Source organism: Pituophis catenifer, unplaced genomic scaffold (genome assembly GCF_029215685.1).
Source record: "Pituophis catenifer annectens isolate HBS135680 unplaced genomic scaffold, rPitCat1.0.hap2 SCAF_7, whole genome shotgun sequence".
In the NCBI taxonomy this organism is placed as follows: domain Eukaryota; kingdom Metazoa; phylum Chordata; class Lepidosauria; order Squamata; family Colubridae; genus Pituophis; species Pituophis catenifer.
This window is the reverse complement of record NW_027256887.1, coordinates 12,365,054-12,378,521: the sequence shown is the minus strand read 5'-3', so window position 1 is coordinate 12,378,521 and position 13,468 is coordinate 12,365,054. Positions and strand designations below refer to the sequence as shown.

General features: G+C 42.6%; 1 protein-coding gene across 2 annotated transcripts in view; it reads right to left on the bottom strand.

Moving 5' to 3' along the window:
- SHISAL1 (shisa like 1) overlaps positions 1-13,468 on the bottom strand; it is a 64,639-nt gene that overhangs the window by 46,952 nt on the left and 4,219 nt on the right. The window lies entirely within an intron of this gene.

Here is a 13,468-nt window from a genome sequence, read left to right as displayed (position 1 = left end):
TGCCAGTGAAAACAGAACTTGGAAGGACTGCCTGTGGGCCTCCTGAGCTCCATTTTCACCGGCAGAGGGTTGCAGGAGCCTATCGCAGCTGACAACAGAGCTCGGGAGTCCGTTTTCGCTGGCAGAGATCCATGGCCTCCACAGGCACCCCCAACATGAGTGACATCGAGCTGGCCATGCCCACCTGACCCCCAAGGTCAAAAACTCTGATGTGGCCCTCAATAAAATCGAGTTTGACACTCCTGTCCTAGACCCACATAAAGGACTTCCTCAATATCTGGAAATATTGAATTTATCAGACCACAGCACGCTAATTTACAAAATACCACTCTGCTTGGAACTGCCTATATTCTTCAATGCTACCTTAATAATTCTTAGGTCCTTGGTCTGGACATGAATTATTAAGTTTTCACCAGTCTTAGACTGCGAATCCAACTGTAGATTACCCACACGTAATAATAATGTGTTCTTCCCCAGTTACGGACCCAAAGAACGCAGCACACACAAAGTCTGTACAAACCTTAGTTTACTAAATTAAATCAGTCTTTTTCAAACAAAGGCTGTTTGAAAACTTTCTTAACAGCCTACAAGAATCCAAAGAATAAATAATCGTAATCTTACTAGGATTGGCAGAAAGCCCAGAAGCAATTTGCAGGACACTGATAAAAGAACTAAGATCCAGATGCGAAGGAGAATGAACTAAGTTGTTCCCTGCAAATTGCCTCAGTTGTCATCCTTCCTTAAATAGGCTAAGGGAGTGGCCAATTAGCCCCAACCCTTACTCTCGAGGAGACCTCCTCCTGAGGAGCCACTCCTGCCTTTTGGCAGCTCTGCGTGCCCATGCATCGAGAAGAGGCTCCTCTTCTTCCTCTTCACTTATGGGAGCTTCTGGAGGTTCTGAAGGCCCTGGCTGAATCCCCGCCTCTGGCACCACATATTCTCCAGCCTCCTCATTGTCCGACTGCACAGGCTGCTGGCACAGCACCATACCAGCCTCCTCGCTGTCGGAATCAGCTACTAGTTGCACAGGCCGCTGACGGGCCCCAACATAATGTGATACTTTGCATCAAACTTTAGTCCAATCCAAAGCAGTGTAGGTCATGTGTCGCACAATCCTGGTAAACATTTGCAGCTCTGAAGATTTAGCACTGGACACAAATATTTGCAAAACAATAGAAACAAATATGCTTCTCATGAAAAAAAAAAACACGAAGAGAACAAAAGTCATAAAAGCAGTGCTTGCAAATGATGAAACTATTATTTCATCTCTCTTAGAAAAGTAACTTCTGTTTTTTCCCCCCAAAATGAGCAAGGAGGATTGCATGTGCTGTATGTTGGCTTGCAAACAGTTTCAGAGATGCTACAGTGAAATCTATGAAGATACCTGATACCTATTGGGTTTCTTTCTAAAACCATTCATGCACCAGAAAAATGTGGATAGGTGTAGGCAGAATAGATTTTTCCAAGAGAAAACAGAGAAAAGGGAAGCTGCATTTTGTAGGCTTCCCAGTATTTATTTACTTTAACCCCAGAAAGTAAAATGTCTCCATGAGATAATAAAAAATGCTACTTTCTTCCTGCTAATTCACAGCTGAGTCACTGAGATTCCACAGTACAATATGGTGGACTTCCAACTGCTGCCCAACCATAATCCCCAACATCTTGTGGTGGTGCAGAGTTTGGATCTGGTTATTTTTTTTCATCTGATTTATTTGGTGAGTTGTTCTCAATATCCAATTTTATAGAATCAGTGCAACTTTTCCATCAGTTTCACATTCGTTTTCTTGTCCATATACTCTTCTTACAAAAAATTAAATTGCTGGAGATGGTTCCTCTGGAGTCTTTATCTTTAGCGGAACAACCTAGAGAAATGGAATCCCTGCTCTTCACCTCATCCCAATTTTACATTTGGGGGGGGGGGGAAACCCAATACTGCAGAACAGCTGTTATTTGAATCAAAATAATGACAATGGGTCATATACATAAAGAATCTCTTTGGATTTTTACTTGGGGGCAGAAAAAGACTGGGGGAAATGATTAAATGCATGGCTTGTGTTTGAGCATTTCAGGTGATGAAAAGAGGGCAAATAAACCACAAGAAAGCTGGGGGTTGTTCATGAAATTACCTGTTTTGGTTTACAAGCTACTGAATGACTCTGAAATACACAGACTTTGTTGTTGTTAGTTGTGAAGTCATGTCCGACCCATCGTGACCCCATGGACAATGTTCGTCCAGGCCTTCCTGTCCTCTACCATCCTCTGGAGCAGTGGTGGGTTGCTGCCGGTTCACCCTGGATTGGGCGATTTGGTAGCGGTGGGAGGCTCCGCCCACCCACTTGAACGTCTCTGCGCATGTGCAGAAGCTTCTGCGCGCACAAGTGCGCCCACAAGCAAAACGGTAGTGATGGGATTTGAATCCCACTACTGCTCTGGAGTCCATTTAAGCTCATGCCTACTGCTTCAGTGACTCCATCCAGTCACCTCGTTCTCTGTCGTCCCCTTCTTCTTTTGCCCTCAATCTTTCCCAGCATTAGGCTCTTCTCCAGTGAGTCCTTCCTTCTCATTAGGTGGCCAAAATATTTGAGTTTCATCTTCAGGCTCTGGCCTTCTAAAGAGCAGTCAGGGTTGATCTCCTCTAGGACTGACCGGTTTGATCGTCTTGCAGTCCAAGCAAAGTTATGTTAGCAGAGGGGAAAAAAAGACCTACAAATTTGTCTGTCCTTGGGTTTATGACCATCACAGTGTCCCTGCAGTCATACGATAAAAAATTTGGTGCCTGGCAGTAGCATGTATTTACAACAGATGCAGTGTCCTGAGTCCCATTTGCAATCTTCTCAGTTGGCTTCTGCCAAACAAAATCAATGGAAGAAGCCAGATTCACTTGATGAGGATGGCAGAATGGTTGTAAAAATGAGGCACAACTTACTTAATGACTTGCTTAGACATGGAACTTCTGATCCCAACTGGCGTCGTAAGGACTAGCTGTATTCGCTCCTGACTTGTTAGAAGTCATTTGTAGACGCACAAGGATCCCAAGTGGGGAAGTCAGCTCTTCTCAGAACTGAACTGTCTCTCTGCATACCACTTGTCCATAAAGTGCTTTCTTTGGTTCATTAAAAATTATGTACTGAAAAGTGAACACTCAATTTTAAAATAGCAATTTGTTCAATGAGGCCATTATGTGGGCTCTCCATCTGTTCCTTAAAAACAACATCTGCTTGGGTAAGTTTAAATACAAAAATGTATTTTATCTGAATTTAAACATAACACATTTTTGTTAAAAAAAAAAAGAGGATTTGATCACAAGACAAAATGTCTGCATTTTAGATGCTGTTAATTCTGATAATGTCTGCCTTTAAATTTAATCTCTTGAACTAAGCACCTGTGTGGTCAATATCTTGTCTTATCCGTATTAAATGGGTACTGATAAGGCACAATTCCTGTTTATAAAAAGGTAAAGGTTCCCCTCGCACATATGTGCTAGTCGTTCCCAACTCTAGGGGGCGGTGCTCATCTTCGTTTCAAAGCCGAAGAGCCAGCGCTGTCCGAAGACGTCTCCGTGGTCATGTGGCCAGCATGACTAAATGCCAAAGGCGCATGGAACGCTGTTACCTTCCCACCATATATAAGTTTAAGTGCTATTGCTAATGATTCAATATTAATATATTTCCTTTAATATCATATAATTAAATCCTTATTTAAGAAGAACTGCATAAAAAGAAAGCTCTTAACATCCTTCCTGGGAACAAATGTAACACCAGCTATTTGATCGATTTTGCAAGTTGGGAGAATGGCTGAAATGTCTTAAATTTTGGCAAGTTCTTCATGAGTCAGGGAATCCCTCAGTTATCCAAGATATGAACCTTCTTGGGGCTTTAGAGGTTAACTAGCTCCTGCTTTATATATAAAATGTTTGTTGTATTAAGCAACTTACTTCTGGTCCAAATCACTTTTCCCTCTGGTATACTTTCACACCATTTAACTCTACTTATAGTATCAAAACAATGAAGGAAGAATTGGGAGGAATTCTTCTCACCCTATCATTAGCTCCTTCACGATCAAGAAATAGCTTAATGCAAGCAAGCTACACAATCAATCACAGCTGGGGGGCAATGAGTTGGAAACAACGTTCAACCAGGTGAACTTCAAGACCAACCTGAAACTGCTCTCTGGTTTCAGCTCAACCATGAAATTACTATTCGTGGCTTTGCTGATGCCCACAGAGGTGGAGAGCAGAGAAGAAGGCAATAGTGCAGAAACCCAACTGTCAGTATAGAAAAAAAATCATCACCTATTTTCCACACAGGGTGGCTTTGTGTCAGCACTTCAAGCTGCAGTTACTGTAGTGCTGATATAAGAAGGAGAAGCAGAGGCGTCTGGAAAGGAACGTTTGACTTTTCACCTACTTATTTTCCCTGGAGATAATATCCCCTAGGAGATGGGATGGGAGGGGGGAAATTCCTTTGAGCTGGAGTAGATTAGGGGTAGAATGACTTGGAAGGTGGCCAATGAGTGCAGGGGAGTGGGGAATGGAAAGGGAGGGTTTTGGGGCTGGAAGTCAGTGTTGGCTTCGATGGATTCGGGTTAGAATGCCGTGCTTAATAAATAGGGGTTTTTCTTCAAAGACTTTGTTTGAAATGCAATTTATTTGAGACGACCTCGAAACTTGACACTTTGTCTGGAAGAATTTTGATCCAGATAGACCTAGCTGAGAAAACAGAGAACATTACAGAATTTCTATGTTGATTCTCAGTCATCTTCTAGAAGGTCACGGTTGTCCACAAAGGTGCTTTTTTCAGGAGACAACTGGACTTTCTTGTTTTTTTCTTGAGGAAGATGTTTCGTTCTCATCCAAGAACATTTCTTCAGCTCTGACTGGACAGTGGGGAATGGAGGGATTTATATTCCTTGCAGAGAGCTGGTCATTTGCATCCTTTCTGAGGGTCATCGAAGCACTTGGAGGTTTATCTGTGTCCTCAGGGTCACCTGAGTAGTGCAAATGGTTCCTCTCATCTGCAATTTTTCCTCTGGAAATCCATTCCTACTCCCAACACCATTCAAAGGGTGTTCATCTCAAATTGTATAGCTAAACGTCTGTAGAGATTCTCAGTCATCCAGGTCATGGTTGTCCCAAAAGTGTTTTTTTTTTTACAAGAGGCAACTGGACTTTCTGGTTTTTCTTTGAAGACGTTTCGCTTCTCAACCAAGAAGCTTATTCAGTTCTGACTGAATGGAAGAATCCTTCCATTCCTCATCAGCCAGCCAGAGCTGAAGAAGCTTCTTGGATGAGAAGCGAAATGTCTTCAAAGAAAAATCAGACAGTCCAGTTGCCTCTTGTAAAAAAACACCTTTGGGATTACAGAATCTATTTTTATTCATCACATATCATATACAGTGAGAGTTGGAAGAGACACCTTAATGGTCATCTGGTCTCACCCCTCTGCTTCCTACCTCTATATTGTTCAGTTACCTTGAACTGCAAGATGGGTGATAGATAGATAGATAGATAGATAGATAGATAGATAGATAGATAGATAAATATACAAATATACAAATACAAATAGTCCTTAACTCAATGGTGAAACGTAAAATTTGTTGCTATCGGTTCTGTGGGCGTGGCTTAGTGGACATGGCTTGGTGGCGGTAGGTCATGTGACTGGGTGGGTGTGGCCAAGTGAGAATTTTGTTTGCGTTTTGCTCCATTTTACAACTTTTCTGGACAGGTTTGTTAACTCAATCACCGCAGTTGTTAAATTAGTAACATGGTTGTTAAGTGAATCTGGCTTCCCCGTTGACTTTGTTCGTCAGAAGGTCGCAAAAGCTGTTCACATGACCTGGGACACTGCAACCGTCATAAATATGAACCAGCTGTCAAGCATCCGAACGTAAATCACGTGACCATGGGGGATACTGCAGCACTTCATAGTGTCAAAAATGGTCGTAAGTCACTTTTTTCAGTGCCGTTGTAACTTCCAATGGTCACTAAATGAGCTGTTATAAGTCGAGGACTTGCCTGTAAAACCCGCTACAGATGCCATTCAGCCTCTGATGGAAGACCTGTCATCACTTCAACTGGCAGTTGCTTCACTGGCCAACAATTTGCATAATCAGGAAGTTTTTCCTAAAGTTAAACTTCAGCCTATTTCTTTGCTTCCTCTTGTATGGTTTTTTTTTTTTTGGATCTCCAAGCTTCCCCAAGTCATCATCTTCTTTTAATGACCACATAAACCCTCGTGGGGTGGAATCTGGACAACTGAATGGAGCTGAGTGTTTACTGGCCGGATGCCCTTCCTGTCACCAATGTGGAGTTATATTCAGCAGATACATTCTCATCGTGCCCAGAGAGAGAAATATCTGCCTCTCTACAGTAGGACCGAACCTACAGCCTCCTGATTGTGAGGCGAGAGCTCCACCTCTAGGCCACCGCACCACTCAACCAAGCTTCCCCAAGTAACCAAAGAAAACAAAACAAAACAAAACAAAAACCTGTGCCTGGTGCCGATGAGGGAACCTGGGGGAAGCTACATCGCATTTTGACCTTCTCCTGCCTGCCTCTCACCGTCCTGTTCGCTCACATAGGGCCGCTCTCCTCAGAGTTCCGACGGCGAGCCAATGTCACCTTGCTGTGCCCAGGGGTAGGGCGTTCTCTGTGGGTGCTCCCACCCTCTGGAATGAATTACCTACCGAGCTCCGGACGGCTCCTGATCTCCGTTCCTTCCGTCGGGACTTGAAGACTTGGCTATTCAAACAAATAGGCTGACTCTGATTCCTGGCTTTATTATTTACTACTCATTAATTATTTGGATTAAATTATGGTTTTATTGTACTTGTTTCTTAACTTGTGTTCACCGCCCTGAGTCCTTCGGGAGAATGGCGGCATATAAATACATGTAATAAATAAATAAATAAATAAATTTTATCGGCTTCTGATTTTTAAAAACAATTTCTCTTTCTCTCCACACACAGACACAGATAGAAAAAAACAGGACGGATGTAAGTGGATGCTCCGGCCAACATCATAACAGATTATCTTTATTTTTAATTGCACAGATTTCCAAGCAGGAAGTTTTGGCTACTAAACCAAGTAGGGCAAAGGAGACGTGGGATGGAGACAGAGAATAGTGGCCTCTGCTTGGATTCACATGGCCAACCCAGACACCCAGCTTGAAGTGCTTTAAAGCACAGTGATGCCATTTGAAGAGTCTGACGTGCACGCATACGTGCACACTCATACCCATCTCAGTGACAGGGAGGGGAAGACCCGAGGGTCTAACATGTCTCTGTTTAGATCTCAGCAATTGGTAGGAGGCAATTTACAACAGCACTTCGTTTGATAATTAACTGCTCTGGTGCATTTAAATCACCCACCTACCGAGTGGGCACGCTGCTGCTTCTCTGCCCCTCCTAGTGAGCTTCCGATGGTGGGGAGTATTTTGCTAGGAGTAACTAGATTATTCACATTCTTAAATAAGACAGAGTCTGGACGAAAGCAATTCTCTGGATGTCTGTATGATTTAGGACAGGGGTCTGCAACCTTAAACACTCAAAGACCCATTTGGACCTGTTTCCCACAGAAAAGAAAACACCGGGAGCCACAAAACCCTTCCCGTGCCTGACTATTTCTTGAGCGGCCACAAAACTAGAATACGTAGTTGAATTAAACATTCTGCTTTCTTCTGAAACTTCTTTTCTTGGATTTATCCATGGTTGGCCTACCAGGGGTTGAAAAACGCAATGAATCGCATGCCGGTGGGTGTCGCACATTGGCGGTTGTGAGATATTTTGAGTGACAGGGAGCCGCAGCAAAGGGGTGAAAGAGCCACATGTGGCTCCAGAGCCGTAGGTTGCTGACCCCTGATTTAGGAGTCTAACTTCTTTCTTGCTGGAAGTCATATTCAGAATGGTAACTCACTCAGAAGTTTCCTACTGGTTCGCCCCATGCAAGCATGCTCATTTCGTGCGAGCCCACCTTCCACGCATGCGCCTGGCCTTCCACGCATGCACTTTGCTTGCACACATGCCTTCGGTGCATGCGCCCGGCTTAAAAAACATGCCTAAATAGGATGGCATAGAGTGATCGCTGCTACCGGTTCCAGTGAACCGGTACGAACTGGCTGAATAACACCTCTGATTTGATCCAGGATGAATTATTTATAATTTTTGAGATGACTTGGGATAGATAAGAGCCTGTGATATATTTTCTATGAGTGGATTACAATAACAGTTTGTTAACAGAGAGTTTTGAAACTTTAATTTGGTTCTGTTTTAGTGTTGTTATTTTCCTGTTAACCACTTAACCACCTGTTAACCAATCACTAAAATAACTTACAGAAGACAGGTCGACAATTTGTAAATAGATTTAGTACGTTAAATTTTTTTGGGGGGAGGGCCTGTTTTGTAAGGGGTGGGAACGAATGTTGTAGTAATCTATTAATCACTATTCAGCTACAGGGGATATTAATGTGTATATGTGGGTTTTTTGCGCACTTTTTTCTTTTTAATTGTTTTGAGGTTTGGTCCCTTTTCTCTTTCTTTTGGATTCTTTTTTTTTCTTTTGGAGTTCTGTATTTTGTATTTTAATCTTGTTCTGAATAAAATAAAAAAATATTTTTTTAAAAAAAGAGATATTTCCTTTTATTTGGGGCGTGCGGGCTTTACACAAACTTTCACGGCCTATTTAAAACATCTCCCCTCAGAATGATCAAAATGCTTGGTAGGCTTAAGTTGTCCCTGGTGACGCAGTCCAGGTTGAGATTTCGCCATGTAGTGACCTCATAACATCCAATCCCGTAATGGGTTTCAAACCCCGACGCTACCAGTTCGTTATCGGTAGCGCGCGGGTGTGCTTGCTTGCTTCGTGATCGTGTGGCGCTTCTGCGTATGCGCAGAGCATTTTTTATGACATCTGGGCGGGTGGGCGGAGCCTCCCAACACCGCCACTAAACTGGGAGCAACCCATCACTGATCCAATCAGAATTGTGACCTTGTTCCATTTTCCTGGGGAGCGTGTATGTGTTGAAAAATGCCACCTCTTCAGAAACATCTGTGGGAGGGAGGCTAAAACACTCAAGATAGTGGCTGCAACTGTGAGACAGAAATCCTGCCTCCTTTTAATGTTCTTTGAAGCATATTCTAAAAACAGGCAGAGTTTTCAATCTTATGGCCATAGCTTATAACTAGACTTTTATATATATATATATATATATATATCCTCTGAGGATGCCCCACTGCTGTTCCAATCAATTAGCACCAATGAAGTGAAACAAGTATTACAAAAAGATGGAAGGTGATAAATGAAAACAGGATGAGTTTATGTGCTGTGAAAATGAGAAAAAAAGTGGGCATAGGTCCTTCAGTTTGTGCTTTAACAGCAACTTTCTCATTTGCTACTTCCCAGATGTAGGAGGATAGAAAATGAACCTAAAATGTGCATTTTATACACTAATACATAGCGTACAAAAGGAGAGATTAAAATGTGAATAACTGGGCCCCAAAATAAATAAAGATAAGATCTATTTGTTCATAACACTTATTGCTATTATTTTTAAATAAACCCAAAGAGCATTGCAATACAATTCAATAAAATGCATTATGTTAAGGAAAGGGCACTGGAAAATAGACATACTCAAATATTAGAAGAAATGATTATGGGAATGCATATAAATCTTCTACAATTCAGCAGCAAAAAAAGATCAGTTTCACTCAAAGACTTCAATTCACCTCTTGGTGATTTGCTCATCGGTCTTTAATGATGATTTATTGTAGCATGAATACTTGAAATGTACAGACCAAGAGAACATCTGTGACACTTTTCATTATTTCAAAAGGCAATCATTTCACTTGCTTTTATTTGTTCACTTAAGGTAGGTAGCTGAGCTCATTCCATAGATAGCGTGCCTAATGGAAGTAAGTCACCAAAGTCAATCCCAATTTGCACACACAATAATAGGAGGAGGAACTATATCCTTGAGAATTGCATCTCAATTTAAATCATTTTCTTACAGAGGTTTGCAAATAGGCTTTCAAAGCAATTCTTTCCCTACTATTTTCAAACAGTTTCCTATTGTTTGATGAGGATTTAGCAAGGATTCCTTAAAGAGGAGAAAAGGTTTAATCCAGGGTTTCTCAACTAGGGCAACTTTAAGATGGGTATGGACTGCAACTCCAGAATTCCCCCACCAGACAACAAAACCCATGATTTATTGGCGTCTGTCATGGTTTTATACCATTTTTTCTACTAAGGAAAGTTGCCACAAAATCTGTAAAAAGATAAACAGCAACACTGAAGGCATCTCCAAGGAATAAAATGGTAAGATTCAGTGGTGAAATCTAAAATTTGTTACTACCGGTTCTGTGGGCATGGCTTGGTGGGGGGTGGTGGTAATGTGACTGGGTGGACGTGGCCAATTTTTTTTAACTTTAAAAACCATTTTTCTACAACCTCTTCGGCAAAAAAATGCTTTCAAAAGGCTCTGACGATCCCAGCTGAGTTGCCTGATCGTCAGAGGCTTTTTTTTCTTTTAAATGCCTCTGATGATCAGGCAACTCAGCTTGGATCATCAGGCGTCAGCTTGGATCATCATCTTGGATCGTCAAACTCAGCTTGACAATCAGGGAACTCAGCTTGGATCATCAGAGGCATAAATGCCTCTGACGATCCAAGCTGAGTTGCCTGATCATCAGAGGTTTTTTTTCTTTTAAATGCCTCTGACGATCCAAGCTGAGTTGCCTGATTGGCAGAAGCTTTTTTTAAAAGTCTCTGCCGATCAGGCAACTCAGCTTGGATCGTCAGAGGCATTTAAAAGAAAAAAAGCCTCTGATGATCGTGTGGCTCAGCTGGGCATGGGGGGGGGGGAGACAGGGATTTTTGCTACTGGTTCTCCGAACCACCCGCCTCCATCACTACCGGATCAGGCAATCTGGTCCGAACCGGGAGCATTTCACCCAGATCCCAAGATTAACCGAAAATGGAAGATTCAGTGAAAAGCCAAACCAAACTGATTTTCTAGGAACTAGAGAAGTGAGGAGGAGCTAACAAACAATTCTCCCCTTCACAGATGGGGTGAGACTCAGTAAAGTTCTTTTGCATGTCAGCAATGGCGTATGGCAGGGGTGTCAAACTCGAGGCTTGAAGGCTGGATCTGGCCCACGGGATACTTAGACCTGGCCCACCGAGCCACCTTGGAAACAGCGGACTGGCCCAAAGTGCCTCTGCTGGTAGAATACATGCGCCGCCACAGGCGCTCCTGACATGAGTGAAGTCAAGCTGGCCACACCTACCCTGGCCACGCCTACGCCCCCCCACAAGGTCAAACACAACCCTGATGTGGCCCTCAATGAAATCGACATGACACCCCTGGCATAAGGGGAGAACTGTTCAAAGAGCTTCTCCTGCAGTTAAGAGGCAGGTTGGAGCCCTATGTGGTCATGTGGACAGCTGGACCTTCTAAAACAGTGGCATCCAACCTTTTGGGCATCAGGGATCGGTTCCATGGAGAAAGATGTTTTCATGGATTGGAGGAGGCACGGTTTCATGTGGTGCCTGCATCCCCATTCTTTGTTTATATTTTTCTCTCTTTTTGCACTTCTATCCCTGTTCTCTTTTTATTCTTTATTCTTTTCTCTTGTTAGTGTGTTTTTATGTTTATTCTAATAATATAATAAAATTGTTTGAGAGTTTAAAAAAAGAAAAGAAAAGAAAAGGTTCCACCAGATTCTATTTTTTTGCAACATAGAATCATAGGGCTGGGGGGGACACACTTGGAGGTCTTCAGTTCAACCCCTGCCCAAGGCAGGAGACCTTATATCACCCAGGACCAGAGGTGGGTTTCAACAGGTTCCGACCAGTTCTGGAGAACCGGTAGCGGAAATTTTGAGTAGTTCAGAGAATCGGTAGTAAAAATTCTGACTGGCCCCGCCCCCATCTATTCTCTGCCTCCCAAGTCCCAGCTGATCGGGAGGAAATGGGGATTTTGCAGTAACCTTCCCCTGGAGTGAGGTGGGAATAGAGATTTTACAGTATCCTTCCCCGCCACGCCCACCAAGCCATGCCATGCCCACCAAGCCACACCCAGAGAACCGGTAATAAAAAATTTGGAAGCCCACCACTGCCCAGGACACATAATTGTCCAATCTTTTCTTGAAAATCTCTAGTGATGGAGCATTCACAATTCTGGAGGCAAGCTGTTCCATTGATTAATCTTTCTCACTGTGATGTTCTGTTGATTATTAGAAAAACATCTTGCCTTTTTAAGCAAGTATGCACTTATACCAAAACCTAAAAAGAGATGCATAGATCTTGACTACATGCACTTATCCTAGCTCCAACATGCCCCGAGAGATTGGAGGTTAAAAAAATCTTTCTTTGGGGTTTTTCCTTCCAGTACTGAAAGAAGGAAAAACCTTTTTAAGTGCATAACAATTATTATGGATGCTTAAGTGGACACCAGAAATGTAAACTATACATAATTTATATGACATGGAAAATTTTTCTCCTACCTCCTCCTTCAATCCAGTTCAAAAAGATGCAAAAGTAAAGTTCTACATTTAGGCAAGAAAAACAAAATGTGCAGGTACAGTATACTTGTATGTGGTACTTCGCTCAATAGTAGTAACTGTGAGAGGGATCTTGGAGTCCTAGTGGACAACCATTTAGATATGAGCCAGCCCTGTGCTGCAGCTTCCAAAAAAGCCAACACACTTCTAGGCTGCATAAACAGAGGGATAGAATCAAGACCATGTGAAGTGTTAATACCACTTTATAATGCCTTGGTAAGGCCACACTTGGAATACTGCATCCAGTTTTGGTCGCCACGATGTAAAAAAGATGTTGAGACTCTAGAAAGAGTGCAGAGAAGAGGAACAAAGATGATTAGGGGACTGGAGGCTAAAACATATGAAGAACGGTTGCAGGAACTGGGTATGTCTAGTTTAATGAAAAGAAGGACTAGGGGAGACATGATAGCAGTGTTCCGATATCTCAGGGGCTGCCACAAAGAAAAGGGAGTCAAGCTATTCTCCAAAGCAGCTGAGGGCAGGACAAGAAGCAATGGGTGGAAACTAATCAAAGAGAGAAGCAACTTAGAACTAAGGAGAAATTTCCTGACAGTTGGAACAATTAATCAGTGGATCAACTTGCCTCCAGAAGTTGTGAATGCTCCAACACTGGAAGTTTTTAAGAGGACATTGGATAACCATTTGTCTGAAGTGGTGTAGGGTTTCCTGCCTAAGCAGGGGGTTGGACTAGAAGACCTCCAAGGTCCCTTCCAACTCTGTTATTCTATTCTATTCTAACTAGACTCTACTTTGGTGTTTCTACTGTAGGCGCTAAGAAGCAAATTTGGAGTCTAGGCTGTGATAAAAACTGCTTCGTATACAAACCTGCTGTGAAATTCAATTGCTTTCTTCATTGGCTTTCAATCAGAGTTTTTAAAAGGGATTTCCAAAAAATAAAAGGGAAGGAGAGAAG